Here is a 22,215-nt window from a genome sequence, read left to right as displayed (position 1 = left end):
GAAATCCAGTCAATGTGAGGATGGCCACTTTCTCTCAAATGGTCCAATTTTACAGTGATGTTTTGAATGACTAATAAATGTGGAGAACCCAAATTGTTCATATAAAAGTTGTGCATAATTCCTATAAATGAATACACAATTCATATAGAAGCTCTGTATATATCCAGCTCTATGGCTCTTTGTAGAGTCTTATGCTGTGACAGAACCATGAGGCTAACAAGATATAGATAAGTTATTCTGAGAGTTATCCCTGTTTGAGTTGTGAACCCCTTCAATAGTTCAACGTGATATTAGGCAACTGGATACTGTTATATAAGTGTACTTTTTAGATAATAGTTAACAGGAGTTTTTATGGAGATCTATTCCAATTTCCCTGAATAAATGTTATTATAACATGGCACCAAGCTGTCCGTCAAGCTCACACCAGAGTCACCTGATGTCCCCATCCACCCCTTTAGTGGTTGATGTGTCCTCTGTCCCAGCCATGCAAGTCAGCCCTAGGCTAGGGTTGAGGTATTTAAATATATTCAAATGAAATTGAAATGTATTGAGATGAGCAGTTCTGCTGCCTGCGAGCCAAATCACATTGATTGCTCTGTGCATTCATGAAGAGATGTAATTTTTTCCCCCTGCACTCTCCGAGGAGATCTACACAGTCAGACACCTGCCACTGACTTATCGAACAGACTTTCATTATACTTTCTCACACTCTTCCGACAGTTCTGTCTCTGCTGAGATCACACAGACCTCTGAAACACTGATATATGAATGTTAGGATCAACATGGCTGCACATTTTACTGTTTATCATAATCATAATAATGACTTAGATATGGCATGAAGGCAGACAAAGCCAGTGGAAAGATGGGAACTGAGAAAGATCTTCAGTAGACTCCATGAGAGAAGGTGTTTCTGCTTCAGCTGTAAATGTTCAGCTCAAGCATGAACAAGGAAGAATAACTAAAGTAGAAGGTGTGGAGGGAAAGAAAAGGCACTGGAGTTGTGGGGAGAATGAATTACAAACTAGCGTGAATGTTTTCAGCAAAGAAACAACTATGGATGGGGAAACGTATAGAACGTATAGTGTATGATCCTACACTAAAAACAGTTCTTTGAATTTTTCTTGTGTAAATTGGTCTCACATGGTCAGAATGTGGCCAACTGACACAATTTCCCTCTTTTCCTCAATTAATTATTGGCTGTCAAACCAAAACATTTCATTCAAATTGGACTGTGTAAATGAATGTTTGTTCACCATGTACATGTATATGTGGCCATTGTTTCCATATTTAATTGTGTACAAATACAATATCAGTAAATATCAATGTTTTCTTCTTAAGATTTGTTGTATTTATTATTTTACAGAACACACAGAACATAAACAGCAACACAGTAACTAATGTAAATGCCAATAAAAATGAGCCACAATAAAAAACAGCCTATATGAGCCCATCGAAATAAAAAAAGGCTGAAAGTCGCGCCTCAGAAAATAACTGCCTAAAAACTACATTATATCAAACAATAAAAGAGTCTCCAACTGTCTTCTGCACAAACTTAGGTTAGGTGATTGTAACATGTAACACAAGTTATGTGAGGTATCTGTTTAGTAACTAGGGCACTCAGTAGCCCGCAAACCACTGCCAAGTCCCAACAGTCCCGTTATGACACTACATTCAAATTCAATAGATCCACATTTTTTGTTGGATCTGCACCATATTGCACACATATAAATCAGTCCCCTGAGTGAAAAACTTTCTTTCAGACAATTAGCAATTTTTTTGGGTCTTTGATACAAAGTTTATCTCTTGGACTGTGGCGGAGGCCGGTAGCTGAGGTTCAGTGCATACATCAGTCCAAACAGCATAGCAACAGCTAACACATACACATACATGCCTTCAAGAACAATTACGATATGATCGGGATCATCACTTGAAGCATGTCCTCTTAGAATATAAATTCCATAAATTACTGCATCCACGCCCTATGCAAAATAGAAAAATACAATAAGACCCATTAACGAGGCCCAAGACTGTGTGAATAAAAGTGAAAAAAAGCTATCAGTGGTAAAGTTACACAAAGGAAAAGTGGAAAAATGTACTTTTGTTTACAAAGATGTGAACTGTGTGTAAACCATAGCAGTCAACACTTATACTGTGATGCTGAAGTATGAATTTTGACCCCATCTTTAGTCCTGAATGCTATTCGACAATGACAATCCAATCATAGAAAACTCAGTCTGTTCCACTGTCTGAGAAATGTAGTAGATTTGGAAGATGGTCACACAGATACCCTTACCATTGATATCATTTGTTCACTAATATTATTAAGTCTTTTTTTTAAATTTATTTTATCTATGTTTTTTGTGGTGTCTTCTCTAGGGTTGGGCCATATGCAAACATTTTCCAATCTACCAACATTAGCTCAACAACCCCTATATGACGATATATTTGTTCCAATTGTCTGAAAGCTCTCATGCTTAGGGGAGCACGCCAGTATCCACGAATAAAATTATGGAAGAGCTGTGACCCCTTCTTGGATCTCACTTCACTGTCAACTGCCAACATCACACATGTTGTGACTAGGACAGTCTATGAAGGAGATAAAGCACAGACACATAATATACAATCAGGCATATTAGCAATTTGCCAATGTATCAAAGACATTTCTCTGATCAACAATAATCCAAGATGAAACATTTTACATGAGAGAGACACTTTGCTATGAAATCCTCCACCATTGGTGCATTAAGAACAGCTTCATGTCTTTAGTGTGTGAAAGTCTTTAACATCTTTTGTTTAACAACCTCTCCATCGTTCCTCTTCTTTACATCTAAGGGTAGAGCTCTCTGCATGGCTGCAATACTCTCCTTAGACTCTGTTGGTGGGTGTGTTGGGCAAAGAATCCATGCTCTCTTTTCCTTTTTGACTCCAAAGGTTGCACTGCGCCCTCCTGGAAGTTTGTCTTTTAAAGAGGTTGTTGGGGTCCTCTGAGTCAAGGTGTGAATGGCTGGTGATACCTGTAAGTCATAGACCCACCCTGCTGTTGTGTGAATCATTAGGGTCACAGGAGTTGGGTGGTTAAGTGTTGGAGCTTTATGGGGGGAGAACTTAGCATTGTAGGTGGCTGAAAGTTGGTGTCTTAAACCACCTCCTCTCTTAAGTGATGTTTTTTCCAGGTTGACAAAGATAGTTCATTTTACTCCTCTTTCAAACCATCTGTCTTATCTGGACAAAATATGAACATTACCATCTTTAAAAGAGTGATCTGTTTCCCTGAGTGGTAAGTGAACTGCTGAGTCCTGGCCGGAAGAAAGGGCTCTCCTATTCTGTCCTAATCTTTGTGTATAGGATGTTTTGTTTTCCCCATGTATGGGTCCGAGAAATCCTCGTTGCATTGGACTGCTCAGTTTGTGTCTGGCTGTTTCGTCTTTAAGGTGAGCAAGCTACTGCCGTTGTGTGTTGCTGGAATGTAAAGGTATACAGTGTTTAAAAAAAAATAATTATCCTGAGACTCCTGCAACATACAGAACCACAACGTTGTTCCATTTAAGTTGATCTGGTCTGAACAATCTTATAATCAGCTTTTATTTCATTTATTATTTATTTTGAATTCAGTGTATATTTAATAAAGTCTACCCCCCAACACACACACACTCACACATTATTGTACTTCTAGCTTAGTGAGGACAGTCATTGGCATAATGCATTTGCCAGCCCCTTACCCTAACATTAACCATCAGAACTAAATGCCTAACCCTAAAACCAAGTCTGAACTCTCAAACAAGCCTTTCCAAGTATGGACTAGCCAAAATGTCTTCACTTTCCAAAAATGTCTTCATTCCATAAGGTCTATGCTCAAAATGGTCCTCAGAAATATATAGTATATAGTACAAGTACACACAGACACATTTTTTTTTACCATATACCAATTATTTCAATATGCCTTTTCAGTGTCCCTATGTTGGCTGATCCATTCTTGTAATCCACTAGTGGACATGTATCAAGGGGTTCATTGAGTGCCACGTGAGAGAATGTTCTTGTGGGTGATGGGCTGAGTTTGAAGGCTATATAATGCTCGCTCTACCACAGAGCTCTTTGACAATGTAGAATACACTGTTATGTAAAATTGGTCAATTTCAATTTCAATTTCTATTTCTATCATTCCCCTCCTATAGGTTGTCCTTGGTTACCACACACTCTGCAAGGTGAACATCATGTGTGACAGGGAACTTTTGATGGTTTGTGCAATCTCCTCTTTGAGTAAATCTACTGGTAGTGTGGATACAGCTGGAATCTCTAGCTCAGAGTTGCCCAGACACTGAGAGCTTAGATGGTAAGCAATAATTAGCTGATGCTTTGAGACTAATGCGATTGTAGAAGCGCATAGTCCACTTCACAACAACTGGACCAAAGAGCTTAATCATCAGGGGGTAGTGCTCCAAATAATGATGTTTTGGTAGCAGCTTTATGTCAGGGGAAACCTCTTTGTATCTCTGCCTTTGCTCTATCATTTTACTTTCTACAAAGGGCACTGAGTCATCACTATGCACAGGGGCAACAACAAAATATGTAATGTCTTTCAGATCCATGAGAAGAAGCTTGTTTGACAGCGGCCTGATGAAGCTCAGCTTTTCAAACTGAAATTACCAGATGACATAGAATAAGTGAATATCGCTGCTCTTGCCACCTGCAATAATGTTTCAGCAGGAAAATACAGACTACTACATACTCATAACTGCATAAATCCTGCTCCACTTGATTTTTCAGATTTTGTAGACGAGACTCATAGTTTTTTCATAACCATATAATTGACAGGTACATAGAACATAATAGGGATTGAGATCCAGGCAAGTTACCTAATACCCAATATAGGAGCACGCAGCTTGTATGTTTTTCAGGAGGTGTCAAGGGGGTTACAGGTTTCATAGTCATTGGCTTTTCTCCAGCAAGGAAACAATTTTCTTTAAAAAGGGAATCATCTTTGGAGGACTTTGATATGACACTCTAGAATGTCCTCCTGTCTTTGATAGCCCCCATCAACTATGATATCCTGTATACCTAACAGCTGCTGAAGGGACTTCAAAATTGGCACATATTGGAAACTGCAAATATTTTTAGCTTTAAGAATGATGAAAGACTTCTGTCACAATATCAGAAGATAATTGAACAGGTGCAGTAGAAATCGAATGATAGAAATCCCCTGAAAACACATCAACAGCTGTGCTTGGCCCATCGACCAATTGCTCCAACTTACCCGAAGCATCTGCAAATCTTTGCTCTATGACCTTCTGCAAGAAGTATATTGACTGTGTTGAAGGAAATGCAAATCTGACTGCTCTACACACTTGTTTGCTTCCAATTTATTCACAGATGATACCCTAGATAAAACTAATTCTGGTTTAAAATTAACCAATGACTGATGGCAGTGTTTTCATTTTTTGTGTCCCACCTAAAAAACATATGAGCATCTGTCTAATTTATTTTGGGATGTGTACTTGTATAAGAAAAATAATCCCTTTCTGATTCCAAATCACTACAAGCACAAAAGTGCCAACTGAATATTGCACTGTATCACTTTTAGTGATAAAAAAGCAGGGACTTAATGGGTGTCAATTAAACACTTACAGCTGCACATTCTACCATGGAAACTTAGTTACGTGTTTAATTCTCCAATCTGCATTCTCCAACACACAAAATGGTCTGCTGTGCCACCAAAATTCAAATTACATGATAAAAAAAAATCAACTATCACTTCCAAATTAATTGACAGGTCTTTGCATACAAGCACAAACATCAAACATCTAAGGCTAAAGAAGCAAGTCTTTCAATTAAAAGAGGTTCAATTGTAATCAACATTAATATGTATACACAGTCATATTTAAGAGTTTGAATTATATATACTTTTGGAAATGTGCCTCAAAAAGGTACTAAAACAGATGTAGAAGAAACATGAGGTGCGTGTGTGTCAGGGTTTGGTGAGCAGGTGGACCCAAATGCAGGAGTGAGGAAGATCAAATCTACAAAACTAAAATTATTCAAAACAAATACAAAGGAAAGGCAGGCAGAGAAGGAAACAAACAAGCGAAAATCAAACAGTTCAGGGAAAGACAAAGCAGGGTAAGGAACACGAAGCAGGCAGAGACGCAGACAAAGCATAAAACTCAACAAAGACTAATGCTCCATTCACACCGAATGCGGAGTGAATTTTTGTGACGCCCTAAACACTTGATCCGCGTAATGGGATCATTTGTGTTCATTCGTGTTAATCCTGTGAATCGCCCTGAACGCAAGAAAAAACCCAACCGGTGAGTATTAGCCGGTTCTTGTCCGGAAGAGAGGAGGACGACTGGCTGGAGCAACCCCAGTTGCTGTGTTGTACATGTGGAAACACAGGGAGAAGCCAGCGGAAGAGAAGAGAGGAGAAGTACTGCCTGAAGGGACAGCAGCGTTGTACGTGGGTCCTCAAGCCCGTCTGGAAGAGCTCACAGCTCTGGTATTTCACTGGCTCCCCTAGGAGCTGTGTCTGGATGACTGTCATTTCCAGCACTACCTGAGGCTGACCAGTGACCAGTTTGATCACCCTCCACGCTCTGGTTGGTGCCAGGACTGAGTCCGGTGAGTTACATTGACAGGGCTGATTGGCTGCCGCAAGAAAATTTTTTGCCCAAATTCGAATATTTGAACGCATCTGTTGGACACGATAGAAGCAAAATTCACATCATTGACGGTGCGTCAAGCGAGCCATTCGCAATGCCCGGGGAGAGACGCGATACTTGCTCCTAATCTCTTATTTGCATTGACTTTGTATGTAATCTTGGACAGGACAAAAGCAGGAAATAAAGCTAGAGACACACAATTTCAAAATAAAACAGGTATACCACCAAACAAAACACAAATCAAACACTCCTTCACAAAGACAGACAGGGGAAAACAGACGGGAGGGGGAGAGCCCACAGAGCACACTGGGAAACTGAGGCTGAAAGCCAGAACCATGAGAGTTACATTCCAGAACAATGCCTGCATTACAGCTCATGCCAAACCATCTCGCAGTCCATCTTCCCCTCAATCGTGAACAAGACCACAAGACAGTTAAACTGCTTCACTTGGGGCAGCAACTCACCCCGAACCTGGAGAGACAAAAAGCTGGCTCTGATCCATTTTCCAATGTTGCCTTTTTAAGTTTAATGGAGAGTTATGGTGCACATTTTGACCAACCTCGGCTCCACACTAAATATTTCATCATGGATAACATGTCTGACTTTGCAGGTGAGAACCCAGCTTGCAATTTCTCCTCACAAAATAACTGAAAGAAAGTGTGGCATAATAATAATGTCCGACTGTCACATGTGTGTTTAATTTTTATCGAAAACGAATTGCTGATGAACCTAAAAGCAAAGGATCAGTTGCATGATACACTACTTCATCCAAAAGGACAGTTGGACGGACTTTTCAAGTAATGCAATTATCAACAGTTAAGTTATTTAAAATCTTATAGGCTGCTGTGCCAACTGGTTTAAATCTATCTGACCGTTTTTTTTCAATTGAATTAAATTTGTTAATTTGTTTAGCGTCAAATCATAACACACATTATGTCAAGGCACTGTAAGATTTAGACCTTCTAAAGAAGTTCCAGACCGGTTGGGGTGAGCACATATAAATAGGGAAGAGATGAGAGGTGGGTGGAAAACAGGGACGAGAAGGGGAGTGTTAATGATTGCAGCACCGGTTTATAATAATACAGTGGAAACCACTAATACTGATCATGGATATAGTAATCAACAGTTTATATGGATCAAAAAGCAGAATCGTTCCTATAAAAATGCTGTTTAAATAATTTGGTTATAGTGATGAGGTAATCCACTTGCAGTGTTAAGTTTTGGTCTTTTCATCCATGTTTGGACAGGAAAAAGTAATTTTTTACAGCTTTTACTGGCTCTGTCAGTAATGTACTGCTCCTCTCTGTGTCTCTATCACTCGCGCTGTGCACTGCCAACCGAATCGAGCCAAACCGAATCGAGCGCCCTGCCATTTCCTCCGGCTCTCCATACATTGGCGAAGTTTGCAAATTCTGTTGTTTAACTTAATTTGAGTTTACACGTGTCGGATGACACTCTTTGTGTGTGTGTCAGTGAGAGAGAGGAAGGGAGCGAGCGGCAGGCTGATGAATGTGCAGCTATGAAGAAAGATTTGACTTATTAAGAAATGTATCAATCATTATGTGTTGATCAGTGTTGATACTGTGGCATCATTTTAAACAACTCAACGTTTAACCTGTGACGAGTCAGAGACTTCAGCTGAGTCTGTGTCGGTGTGAGATAGACAGAGAGAGAGAGAGAGAGAAGTGAGCAGCAGAGTCAGTGTGTGTGTGTTGGTGAACGTGCATATGCAAGTGTTCAATGTTACCTTTCCTTGAAGTTCTTTTTGTTTCACAGGTGGACTCATCAAAGGTTACTTTTGCAGTAGTAAAGGACACAGTAAGCTAGACTGGGTGATTGTTTTTTCCCTGCCAAAGGAAGCAAGGGTCAAGGGGCCAGGTTCACTTGTGCTGTACAGTATAAACAGTAGGCTACACAATCGATGTATTCCACTGGGCAAAATAGAATGATTCAGAAAGTAGAAGTGGAAATTATCACTGAGAACTGAGAGTGAAAGAGTGCAGCATCATTTTGTGGCTATAATTCAAAAAGCAGAATTATAACAAATTGTTTAGAGGATAATAATACAGTATATCATCCTCCTCTTAGCTTCTTTGTATGTTTGATGCTATTGTAACTCAGGTATGACACTAGTAATTTGGCAGCATTGTGTGGAACCCAACTGAGATCCAATGTTGCCTCATAATGATTAAAAAAAGGGGTTCATCTTTTATATTGGTTAATGAATCTTTGTGCTCTTTTGGGAGCCTTTCATCGACCCTAACATTCAACTAGTTGTAAACACATAGATACCAACAAGTTTAAAGCGGGAACAGTAAATATGCCATTTGCTTGTAAGGAGGTCCATTTTTTCTTTTACACACTTTGGAGATGAAACTTAGTGAAAGGAAGCAGACGATGTGGTATCAGCACTTTAAAACAAACCAAGTCAATGCTGCACAGTCATTTCAATGAGTTAAACTTCAAGTTATGTGTTTGTGGTCTTGTTGTCTGTATGGCTTCATAGAGTTTGCCTGCCTAACCAATCGTAAATAGTTTCCTGCCCAACAGCTTAACTAACTGTTAGCTGTAGAAAGAAAGCTGCCAGGTGCAGACATTACCAAGGATTCATCAGACAATCACTACACTAGACCAGTTATATGAAAAGTACATGGCATTACCTCACACAGGCCAAGCCAGTACACTTACTTCATCTGTCCCAATCTGACAAGATGTATCAATTCTCACTATGCAGGGCTGAAAGTTTAATCAAACTACATCTTACCCAGACTTTTGTTTTAAACCTTGTAAACACTTTCTTTCACTGCAGAGGACCAGAGCAAAGGGTTTGAGAGCCACCAGGGACAACTGCTGTGGATGTAGTGTCTTTCACATCATCGCGTCTTTTTATTCATTGACTCGCTGAACTCTATGATCCATAGACATCAAAAGACACGTGGTGTCTCCCCTTGTGATACTCTGACTTGCCTCAACTGCAAATCAACCTTTTGCCTTTGGTCATATTTTTAGTCAGTGACTCCCCTGCTCAGCTGGACCGAGGTCAACTGACTGACTTTGGCAGTCAAGACCATCCCACTACTGGGCCATGAAAAGCTCCCTGGCCACCTGGCTGCATTTTCAAGATGATAATCTTCTGCACTGTCCTATTATTGGCAGAGTATATTGAAAAGGAACCTGCTGTGATTTCACTGTTCACTTAGTTGGTAAATGATATTGAACTGCATTAACTTGAGTCAATGCTATAATCTCAGTGATTGTTTAATTTTAAATCAAAGCAGGGACACACACACAATCCAAACATTCACAGGAAGTGAATCAAAAAGACCAAATCTCCCTAACATGGGTTGAACGTGGCTCATAATACCACCCCAGTGTTTCAACCCGTCTGTAACTTTGCAAGGTCAATGCTGACAAAGAGTCAACCATTTGGGACCTCTATGTCATGAAACATATTACAGTTAACAGCCTCTAACCAAGTGTGGTTACCCCATTTCCATTAGCTGCCACCCATGACTGGAAATCTGTGACATTTACCCCTCTCACTTTCAAATCTCTGCTGATCGAGGTCAGCGTCACACATCTTGCATTGTATATTCTATTAATTTGCCAAGCCTTGGTGCAATGGATAAGACTTTGGAGTAAGGTCTGTAAATGTTTTTGTGGGCAAGCTGCTCCAAATGATTTTCCCCCAGTGGGATTAGTTCAGTTGTTAGAATTGCAATAATAAATAAAATTCCCTGCACACAATAGCAACACCACTGCTATGTACAATTGCAACATGGCTTCGGGTTTTTCACGAGAGCCATTTTCCAACTAAAATGGAGTGAGTTCGAACTGATGGAGCTACCATCATGGTCCTCCACCACTCTGATGTCCTCTTCATTGGATTCTGAAGGGGAAAAGGTCCCCACTTCAAAAGAGCCCTCAGTGACATCGCTGCCTTTCGAATCTGTGTTTCACTTCATTTGTTTTGGCCTGATGATGTCAGTAACTGACAATGTCTGTCTCACACTGACACGTACATCACTACAGCCTTGTTAGTCGTTGCATCCTTATACAGTGAAAACCAGATATAGTGATCATGGATATCGTGATCAACCATTTATATGGATCGAAAAGTTTGGGAGAGGATCGTGTTTAAATAATTTGGTTGTAGTGATCAAGTAGTCCTCTTACAGTGTTCATTTTGGTTCTTTTCATACATGTTTGGTTTTAACTGGCTCTGTCAGTAATTTACTGCTCCTCTCGTTGTCTCTCGTTGCGACTTTACATGTGTCTCCTATGACACTGTTTGTGTGTGTGTGTGTGTGTGTGTGTGTGTGTGTGTGTGTGTGTGTGTGTGTCGGTGTGTCGGTGCTATGAAGTAAGATTTTAAGTAAAGTGTTGATCATTATGTGGTGATCAGTGTTGATATTGTGGCGGTCATTTCAAACAAATCAACGTTTAAACTGTAGCGGTTCGGAGACATCAGCTGAGTTGGTGTGTGTGTCTCTGTGTGTGTCTACCAGTCAGCGCAAGAGAGAGAGAGAGAGAGAGAGAGAGAGAGAGAGAGAGAGAGAGAGAGAAACATGAGCAGCAGGGTCAGTGTGTGTACGTGTGCGCATACGCAAGTGCCCAACATGATAGTGTTCCTAAAACCTTTCCCTCATTCTGGGACCATACTGAAGCAGCACAATTTGGTCCTAGTAACCAATCGCTTATAGTGATCAATTTGGCCAGGGACAAACATGATCACTATAGGTGGTTTCCACTGTAACAAACAGCAAAAACTAAAAAACACAAAAAAAACTAAAAACATTCCCTCATCCAGCTTATTATTAGCGAGATCTATGCATATAAAACATCTTTCAAAGCATCTTTTTTTTTCATCTCATGCCCTTAGTTCACACATTTTTTGTTGTCATTAAAATGTTCCCTCCAAATTCATGCGCCAAAGAGAGACAGTGTGTTTGTGTGAGCGAGTGAGTTACTTTAAAAATATATATTTTAACACATTTTTAAGGATTAGTTTGTCCAAGAAGCTAAAACAACCTCTCGCTAAGTCATTTTCGGGTGACTCAAACAACTGACCAAGACACTGCACCTTAGTGAAAATAAATAAAATGTTTGCAACCTCAGAAATGAACTTTTGAGCAAGTTTATTTAACTGAATTTCAAATAAATGAAATGAAATGCTGTACAAGCGTTAGACATTGTACACACCAGGTGCCTTTATGTAGCCTGATAATTGTACTATAATTGACTAGTAACCTATAACCTTCATTGTCAGGATTGGTAAGCACACTTTATAGTGTAAAGAAGTATTTAATTAATAGCACGCATTAAGTCTACAGGGAGATTAGTGTGAAATCATATAATATTGACAGTCTGGCAGGGTGCAATTTGGATGTAAGGAGGCAGATCACGGCTCCGGTGGGCTCTGGTCCAATTTACTCCTTGTTTCAATGTAGAGGGAAGCACACAACATGCAGATTATTTACTGTTATGAGTAAGGGACTCAGTGTTACACACAGCTTCAGTGTCAATCCAACAGCTGCTCACCTCATAGTTGACCAATTCATCGATTGGCTGATATTCCGACAAGGGTGTTCTTTTGTGCCCCAAGGCAGCAAACAGACCAGATCCTTTAAATATGAAAAGTAGTGAACCATACTGGTTGACCTATAATTTTTTACTTCTAAATTCAGACAGAACTAAAGTTATTATATTTGCCTTTAAACACCTCTGAGAAACATTGTCTGGCCAAATAGTTACCTTGAAGGGCATAGCCTTAGCCCCCAGCTGGATAAAACAATTCTCCTTCCTCCACATCTACACTATTATCAAAAATAAAATACTGTTAAGCCCTCATATAGCTTTATACTGTAAATACAGATTAATTACCATTTTTTCATTAAAAAAGCATTTTAGCACTGTCCAAAGATCACCCAGAATCCTGCTGGCCCATTGACCCAAACTGTTTTGGTGGATGGAGTGTTTTCATCAAAGATTTGTGAAATATATTACGCATATTAGCTACGGCTTTATTGGCTTAAAATATGTTTTTTCATTTTCCTCACTTGTTTTGCAGTGTGTATTTCCTGTTTGTTACTTTTCCACCCACCAAATGATATCAGATCAATTAGGGCATGGGCATGTTGATTATGTGGTAAAAACAAATGTATTTATACTTTTACATTTGACCTAACACCCTCAATTATACTGGTTCTGCTGGCTCAACATTGTAAAATTGTGTATTGCATATAAAATAAAGCACTCAAATGCACTTGTGCAGATGTGACAAGGGCTTGTTTCTCATAATTTTGTTGTGGTTGAGTGTCCTTGTGCTTTTTATGGAAAGTGCACACACTCAGTGTTTTTGCCTGTGCATAATTTCTGTGGGACTAAGGATTTCAGCATGGTAATAATCTTTGTGCTAGCCTCTCAAAGCCAGTCTGCAATTACAGCTGTTTACTTGAAACAAATGTAATTTTCCATTAGGCTGAACGGAGGTAATTGATAGTCATCTCCTCTTTGCCAAAATCAACCTGAACTATTCTTATCTGAAATAAAATTCTACAAATGGGCTGTAAGTGGCATCGAGCCATATTATAATTGCAAACCACTCTTGCTTTCTTTGGCACTTGTGCATAAATCACTAGTTAATGTTCGCTTCACAAATTCATCAAATCCTGAACTTATATTAACGCATACTCTGTAGCTGACATGAACTTCGATGGCATTAAACAGTTTCCAAGATTAAATTGCTTGTGTGTGCAATCGTTGTAGATAACTGCTGTGAAAAGCAATATTAGCTTTATCGATTTCTTTTCTGAGCTTTTCAAACTTGGGTTCAGGTGCAAAAAGCTGCACCAACCACAGAGACAGCCCTGTTTATGGAAGTAGGCAATTACATTTTGTCAGTGTCATGCATTCAAATGTGCACAGTCTGCAATGGCTTACAAGACACTACATGACAATAAGTGCAGTAAAGAAATCACAGCCAATACTTCACCTCCAGATATTGTAGACTGATAAAAAAGAGTCCAATCCTTCTCCTTAGACATTACACATGTAAAACATAACTTTGGCATTGATTGTGATTTCAACACATCAAACGTAATGCACCTAGTAGTTATGTTTAAAAATCCATCTCACTGTGTAGCTCCACTGCCACAGTTAAACATTGGTGGCCACACATTGATAGACACCCTGTTATCTGCTTGTATGTGTTGCACTAGCTCTCCTAATGGTAGGAGCAGATGCAGTTTCACGTATTGCATTAGTAAAGTCCTCCAACAGAGACAGAGCAGCCGTCCTTTTTCATGACTGTTTGACATGATTATAGCATGAATAATATCAATATTTCATTAGTTAATTAGTAAACTATCTCTGACAATGAAAATGTTGTATGTATGTATATGATTTAATCTAATGAGGCATCTACCTCTACCTCTGGCCTTAAAGTCTATCTCATATTCAGATTGTATCTGCATATGATTATACCTGATTGCAATTTAAAGCTTGTGTCACCAGTATCTACATTGTGATCCAAGTGAGATCTGATCGCTCTGTCCACTCATATCACCTACTCCTGTCTGGTCTGGTCTTCACGTCATCCACACGTCTTGAATAATGTCCATATTTGAGGACAGCTTCGTGATTTAACTGTGTAATGGCTGCTAGCCACCTGGCTGCTGTTACTAAGCTGGTTAGGAACAATCATGCATGCAAATTACTTGCTCTTTGGTGCCCCCTGCTTTTTTAACATCGATTTAGGAGACTTGGGTAATTCGTGGAGATCCGATGAGTTTTTTCTTCGTGGGGGTATATATATATATATATATATACAGACATGTATATTTCTCTCTCAAATAATCATGAGTGAACTGCATTGAGCAAAAGAAATTGCTGATGGTCTTCACAAGTGACTGACCAAAGCAAGCCTGACCCCCCATCTCTCTCTCTCTCTCTCTCTCTCTCTCTCTGTCTATCTGCTTCTGCGCTTGTGTGTGTCTGTCTGACACAACTGACAAATGTGTAATTACATAATTTAAAAAACAATTACAGTGGATGGGCAGATGGGTAAATGTCATTATGTGCTGGAAAAAAATCGGGGAAATTTCAACTCCAGGAGAACAGCAGGAAAATCCAAAGTATTTGTTCATTTATATCATATACTGTATATGTTTTCTGGCCCATATAATAGAACAGACATTATTCACACACACGTTCCTGACAGAGAACCTCGTAGTTAACTACTCCCCAACACTCTAATTCTGAAAAATATAAACCATAATTTACTAGTTAACATCCCTTATTGATCTGTGTACATTAGATATAATTTAGCAGATCGTCAGATGGTATATTACGCAGTTCTTTCCTACTTCGACGAGCTCTCTCTTTTTTCACCATACATGTGTTTGCATCCCTGACAATATTTCTGCTCACATTCGAGTTGTATGTGGAGTGATAACACAGTTACATTAACACTTGAGTTAAATGTGGTTACAATGCATCCCTGACCGGATTCCGATTCACAAGGTTTCGATACGTTTCGATTTCTGATCAATTCAATATGGGTTCAGTGAGGGATATCTCAGTGTACAATACCAATTTTGCTTGGATATAAAAGGAATTCTCAGAGAACTAAAGCTGGAAACTGTGCAGGAAAACCTCTAACTTGCTGCATTATTAAAAACATTGGATGATATATTGTCCAATAAATTATTGTGATAAATGATATTATTGTCATCATTTTTAAACAATTTTATACCACTGAAATAATGATAATAGTAGAGCACGATCCTGCAAATACACCCTTTCAAAGAGCAATGAATTCTTACGAATTTTCAGTCTGACATTTGAATTAGAATAAAAAATATTATAATATAATATATCGCTCCTGTCACTTTAACACTGAATCCCGGCTGTGTGTTCGTCTTGTGTTGTACTGAGCGCGCACAAAATTTTGACTCACTTTTCATTATTGTTTAAATGCAGCCTCATAAACTCTGGAGTGAATCAAACCAACACTAAGTAAACTTCATGTACTGATCAGGTCCTGATAACTTGGTGTTGATTAGTTAAAGTGAGAGCAGGTCAGCAGGAGAGTGGAGGAGGACACAGGAAACTCCAGCACGGTACAAACCCACCGCTGCTTCTGTCCTGAATGAAGCAGTGGCAGCGGCAGAACGTAGTGGAAACCCTGTACTTTTACTTTTGTTGCCATTGTTCAACAAAGTGGACTTACCGACTGGTTCACGTTAACAGGCTCTGCTCCTCTCATCTCGGCGTTACTGACTCTCTGTGTATGTCAAGTGAGCTAGGGCGGGACCTTGGGGCCTGTGTGTATGTGTGTTTAAACTCCACCTCGCTCCCTGTCTGAGGAGTCTGCGAGCATACACACACACACATTCTCACTCGCTCCTGGTATTTCACGTGATACGATGATTAATTTTTTTTAACGTTGGGCATATTTGCTCTCCAAAAAATAGTGCAAAATGAGACTAAATGGTCGCAATCTGGAGCCATGGTGAAGGATAAATGAGCGGTACAGGGTGGCATGATGACACAAGGGAGTACAACAAAAGGAAAATAGATGAAAAGAATATAAAACTGCCACAAAAATCAATACATCCAAAAGTATGTTGTGCATTTAATGAGATGTAAATTAGTGGTGCGTTAACTTCACACAAGACTAAAGGTACTAGACTGAAGAACACTATTGAGCGGATGGAGCAATGTGTCTCAGTTCAGTAACTTGATGGAGCCATCATCCATCCCACCCTCAAAAAAAGAGGGATAAATAGAGGGAGAGACAGAGACCGAGTGTCACAAGTGGAAAGCAGGAGCACCCAAACGCAGGAGCCAGGTGAAGGTGAAACAACAGAAAATGTCCTTTAGTAATTACTCCCTCCAGACGAGGGGTAGGAACTGGAGCCCTCCGGACAGAATCATGACACAGGATCTCAATTACAAGAGCAAGTAGTCATAGAGGTGAACAGGCCTTTGTGTCAGCAGGTTAATATCCTGTCAGGCATTCGCCAGCATGTGATCCACATCCACCGGTGTATGTGTGCATGTACAGTTCATGCTTTCCCCAGCATACAGGGCCTGAAACAGCTCTATTTACTGGTCATGGCTTTGGTCATTATAAGTTATGCCTTGTACTTAAAAAGTTATTAGTTCAGTTTTAGAAAATGTCTGGTTGAAGGGATTTGCTTTGTGTGCTAATGTATTATTTATCAGGGCTTGTTGATTTCTTACATGAAGATTTGACGTTTCGATGGTATTAAGAAGGGATAAACTTTGCAGCCCCCCAAATAACAGTGCCATAGCCTCGTGTGCTTCATCCTGCAGGACGTGCTTCAAGAATACAAAGCATATTGATTTCAAGCTAGTTTGCAAAAAACCAACTACGTGCACATGTCACAATTTTTCCAACCGTCGCTTTTCTTTTAAATTCACTTTAAGAGTAATGTGGGGACAAATATTTTTTATCTGCATGCTTTAATTTAAAATGAACTACTATTTTGACAACTTCTGTTAAAAGGGCACTATTTTGACCCTTAGTTTTGAAACCACTGAATACATTCAGCATAAATAACCTGGTAAACTCAATCAGTTTCATCTCAACTACAGTAAAAAGACCTCAACAAATAACCATCTTTGATCGTTGATAACAGATATAAACCATAGATTCTATAGTGCAAGTCATTCTTTATGCTTTGAACTCAACACCATCTACCCTGACCTCCTCCTACATTTTTGCAGTGATATATTATTGCCATGCTACCTCCGCCTTTGCAATTAATAGAGGACAGAAGAGAGGACAGCTTTTTGTTTTCCACATTTGCTTTATGGTATGAACTTCCTCTTGGCAACAAAATGTGTTTTCTCTGCTCATTTCATCACTGTAAACAAAAACACATAGATTCCTGTTGGCACATGAAGTTTATACAGAGGATTCTTCCAGCAAAACTCGTACATCCTCGGCTCAAATAAGCTCATATGTTTATGCTTGTATTTGAAAGTTTGCTGCAGCAGTTTGCTGAATTCTGTGGTGACTTGCTATTTATGACAAAAAGACTTTGAGCTTGATTTTGTATATCAGCTGCTGCGCCGAGTATAAATAACCGAGCACTGGCTGATCATAGCCCCAGTTTGTGCCTCTCACAGATAGCTGCCACTGGAAGAACAAGATTTATTTTTCTTCTGCAGCCATAAACACAACACATGAGCCCTGACAATAGTCTACTCATGTTCTATGGTACATGTAAGGGGAAGAATTAACATATGTCCTTTGATTCATAATAAATCCAACACTGTATCATTACATTTATGTAACAATTCAGTTTTTATATATTTTAAGCCACTCATTTGGTCATTTTCTGAAATCATAACTTCTGTGACCTCCAATTATGTTACAGTATAATGGCTGTGTATTGTAACTGGACTGGACCAACACATTAGCTGCTCCAACGGGTCAGGGGTCATGCAAAAAATATTGCAAAGGAACACCAAATTAAAGTGAGCAACAATCCAAGGGAATCCAAAAGAATATATGAAAAAACATCTGTTTTCCTTCTTCAAAAAATACACAGTTTGATGTGTGCTCTCTCATGATAGCACAATCGTTCCCTAACCTTAAAATAGGTGTTTTATGAATGAAACCTACCAAATGTTGGACTATAGACATAACTGATTGGATAATTCACCTAAAAACACCTAAAAACTTTACAGTTCTTAGTTTTAAATTAAGATAATAAAAACATTGTATCTTGTGTTTTGGTAAAGTCCATGCTTTCATCAGTTCAAAGACAAGCATACAAACTATTCCATCAGCAGGACTCAAAAACCTACCATTATCCTACAGAAACCTATTTTTCTTATGTGCAAGAAGCCTTTATTTTGAGGTATGAGTTTTCTACCTGTCAATATTATCTTGCTGTTTTAGAAGTTCTCTCAGCACAGGCAAAATAAACACCTGAAAAGAAAAAAATATGCATATGGTTTCAAAACCAGCACGAAATAGGGTAGCGCCAGCATGCTGAGTCGTAATAAAGCTTGTTTGAATACCTACCGTTCCTGTAATATGCAGCTTGATATCATTCCTCAATCATTTTCAACCTGGGGCTGTTTAGAGGAGAAAGGAGGAGGAAAGGTTGTAATTTGTTTGCGCCTCAGGTTTGAATCCTGCAATTGTATGTCTACGTGTGATTGCCACACATTTCCAACTGTATTTTTTTATCAGCGACTATTGAATTCAGAAAGGTTATCATAAAAGGGGCGAGGGAGAAATATGCAGGGACATAATGGGCTATTTGAATGAAAAAAAGATACATTTCTTTTATGAAGCAGACTGGTAGGGTGCTGTGTGTTTCACAGGACTAAATTACATCAGCCAGCAATGTATATCAGCTGTGAAAGTAACAGCATTAGCAAACAAATCACTACCTAAAAAAAATCCCTGCATTTCCCCCCATTTTGTTTCCATTACCCAGCATTACTTAAGGGAGAGGTAGATGAATAATAGGGAACAGGGACAGTCCAGTGAGATTTAAATGTAAGACTTTCTGACAGTTGCAAAGTTTGGGTAAAAATAGAGAGAAAGTTTGGAGTTTTTGTTGTTCTGCGTACTACCTCTTAACTCCTGTTGGAACACAGTGGAAAACAGAAAATTGGATCTTGACAACCATCTTCTGCTCTGGGGACAAGCGCTGTATGGTGTTGACACGTGTCTCCACATCCCTAATCACTCCAACTCCTGGACTTGATTATTTATGAGGGACAACCAATTGGTGGATGCATTTCTAAGCCATAATTGTGTTTGCCGTTTTAAACTGGTTGCCTGCTAGATTAAATTTAAAAGTCAAATGGTTTTATGTAGCGTAATGTAGGCACGCTAAATAGTTTTGTGTTTACAGTTTCACAGACAGAGCTTCTGAGGCTGTTTGCCAACACTGAAGACTTCTTGAACTTATAATGAAAAAGTATGTTGCAATTTATGTGATTGGCATATAGTTTGTTGGTTTTCGTCTGCCCTGGGAAGATTAAAGGTGCACAGCGTCTTTTGCGACATGCTCCCTTTGTCTTCTTGACCACACAATAAGCCACGGTGAGTAATGGGCCCCAGGCAAATTAAGCAGCTTGATTAACTCTCCAATATACATCGTGTCTTCACAAATGGTGTCTTTCTTTGCTCTAATGGAGTCCCTAAAGAGCTTATGTGGATGACGTTTGTGGTGAGTGTAGCCTAAAGCATAGAGAGGCGGCTGCCACTGAGAGAAAGCTCGGTGGTGAAGATGCCAGACCTGAGATGCAGCTAATGGCTCGGAAGGCAAGCTCGTTTAGTCGTATCTCCAGCTTCCATGCTTAATGATGATTACACTGTCAGTCCTGGTCTTACTGCAGGCATCAGAGCTACACTCAGCATCCTGAGAGGGAGGCGTTGTACGCATCAGATCGCACTCACTTCATGAGCACTGTAAGAAATCAATTGAATAGCTAAGAGCACAAATGTAAAAAAAAACAAAACCCAAAGGGGGATATTAGTGTTGTCAAGCTACAATAACTTAAGTGGTTCAAAGTAGCCGATGCAACAGTAAGGTTGGGACAACTGTTGATACAAACACAAGTAATTTGGCCTATTACTAACTGCTCAAAAGAATATTTTCTTACAACAACACAGTGTGATTTTATACAAACCAAATTGTGATGGGAATTCACCAGAAACATATCAGTATATTGAAATAAGAGAAGGTCAAAGAATCACTGGACTGGCAGGTCTTTGCTTTGTTTTGACGGATCAACACGCATTAGAGAAGCTGTAAACTCACAGCAAAGAGGTGAGTTGCAACAGTGTGAGACTCAGGCCCCACTGTGAATGTTCCCCATGTGTGTTAATGGCTCTCCTCCTATGGAGATGATAAACTGCTCATACAGCCTGTCCATAGAGTACCGTGCTGCTTAATCAATGCAGGCTGGGATAGGCTGTTGCCTGTTGCCTGTTGTCAATATTTTCTACTGCTGTACACAGAATAAAAGGAAATTGTTGTTTTGTTCCCGAAAGAAGACGGATTAAAAGTCTTGTTTTGTCTTTATCTTGATTCCATATCACTAAAAATTACAAATTAAGCCAGAAAGGTTGGACTCGAGCCTACATTTCAACAGTCAAATACAATGTCCTATTTCTTTAGAAATTGCAAGAATTCATTATTTCTGGCTCAATAAGATTTATTACATATTTACACAGTTGTAGTTGCATTCAATCAAGTGGCAATAAACAGCCTCACAGTGACCTAGAAAAATCTGAAGCTCCCAAATGTCTTTCCCATGCTTTCCTCATTCATACGGTTATTGACTGAAATCATCTAGCCCTATCCTGGGCAACCCAGTCTCATCAGAAAACGTACACCACCTACGTTGGTCCACTTGGAAAACGTAGTATTCTCACAATTTGGCCTCTCAGATTGTGAGATACCTACGTTTTTGTCTGCCCATTGTTTTGCATTGGCCTGTGCCCACGTCACGTGACTCTCAAGATCCTGCCTGAAAACGAAAACATGGCGGACATTCCTTGTATTTTCAGATAAAATGTCATTTTATAATATAGTTTGGGCATTAAAATACATTCTGACACCATTTCTAGCGAGAAATATGCTCTTTGCTTCCACAATCTTCAGCCAGTTCATGCTTACGATCTATATTTTATTAGTTATCACGAATATTTTTCAGATCTCGCCAGAAAAATCGTAGTAATGTCACGTTTTTATCGTTGCTATGGTGGTTGCTGTGAACGCTGCCATGCCGTAAACCACGCCGTAGCGTGCTGTTTGAATCATCGTCCGTGCGTCGTGTTCAGTGAGCGTGAACGTTATTCACGTTATTTGATATTAATATTTGATGATAGATTACACCTCTAATTCGAAGGATCTAAGAAGTCCCGCAACTACATTCATACCGAGGCGGGCCCGAGTGCGCATGCGTGAGCGGACCCGTCATCTTGGACGGCTTAGTATAAGTGCACATTTTTACAGTATATATGCCTATTGTGTATTTGATAAATTTGATATGGACTGATGATGAACATTAAGATTATTTTTCGTATATCATTAATACATTTTTTATCTTTACTTTTTTCTTATAACTTTGTATTTGTATTTCTGCTATGTAAAGAGTTGTTTGTACATACTGTTAATCTTCATGTGCTCTGTAATAGCGATGAATAATAACAAATCTGCTGTCTACTTGAATTTTAATTTTTTTATTTTGTATTACTGTATAGAGATGATAGACATACTGTATAAGGCAATATATCAATTATATAATTTATATATAAAATTCAGCAAACAATTCCAGCAGCAAATGGTTTTAGCAGTTCACACAAGGCGTTGGGGTTTGAAGGGTTTTTAATGTACCATACATACAAAACAAATTTGACAACATTCCTAAAATATAAATTAACAGTAAGCTAAAGAAACAGCAAGATAGTCTTTTCAATTAAACAAATACAAATAATAGTAATATTACATTATTAATATATACTGTATATACAGTATATATTGTATATACAGTATAT

This window comes from Hippoglossus stenolepis, chromosome 3 (genome assembly GCF_022539355.2).
Source record: "Hippoglossus stenolepis isolate QCI-W04-F060 chromosome 3, HSTE1.2, whole genome shotgun sequence".
NCBI lineage: Eukaryota > Metazoa > Chordata > Actinopteri > Pleuronectiformes > Pleuronectidae > Hippoglossus > Hippoglossus stenolepis.
The sequence above is the reverse complement of the archived record's forward strand: the minus strand, read 5'-3'. Positions refer to the sequence as shown.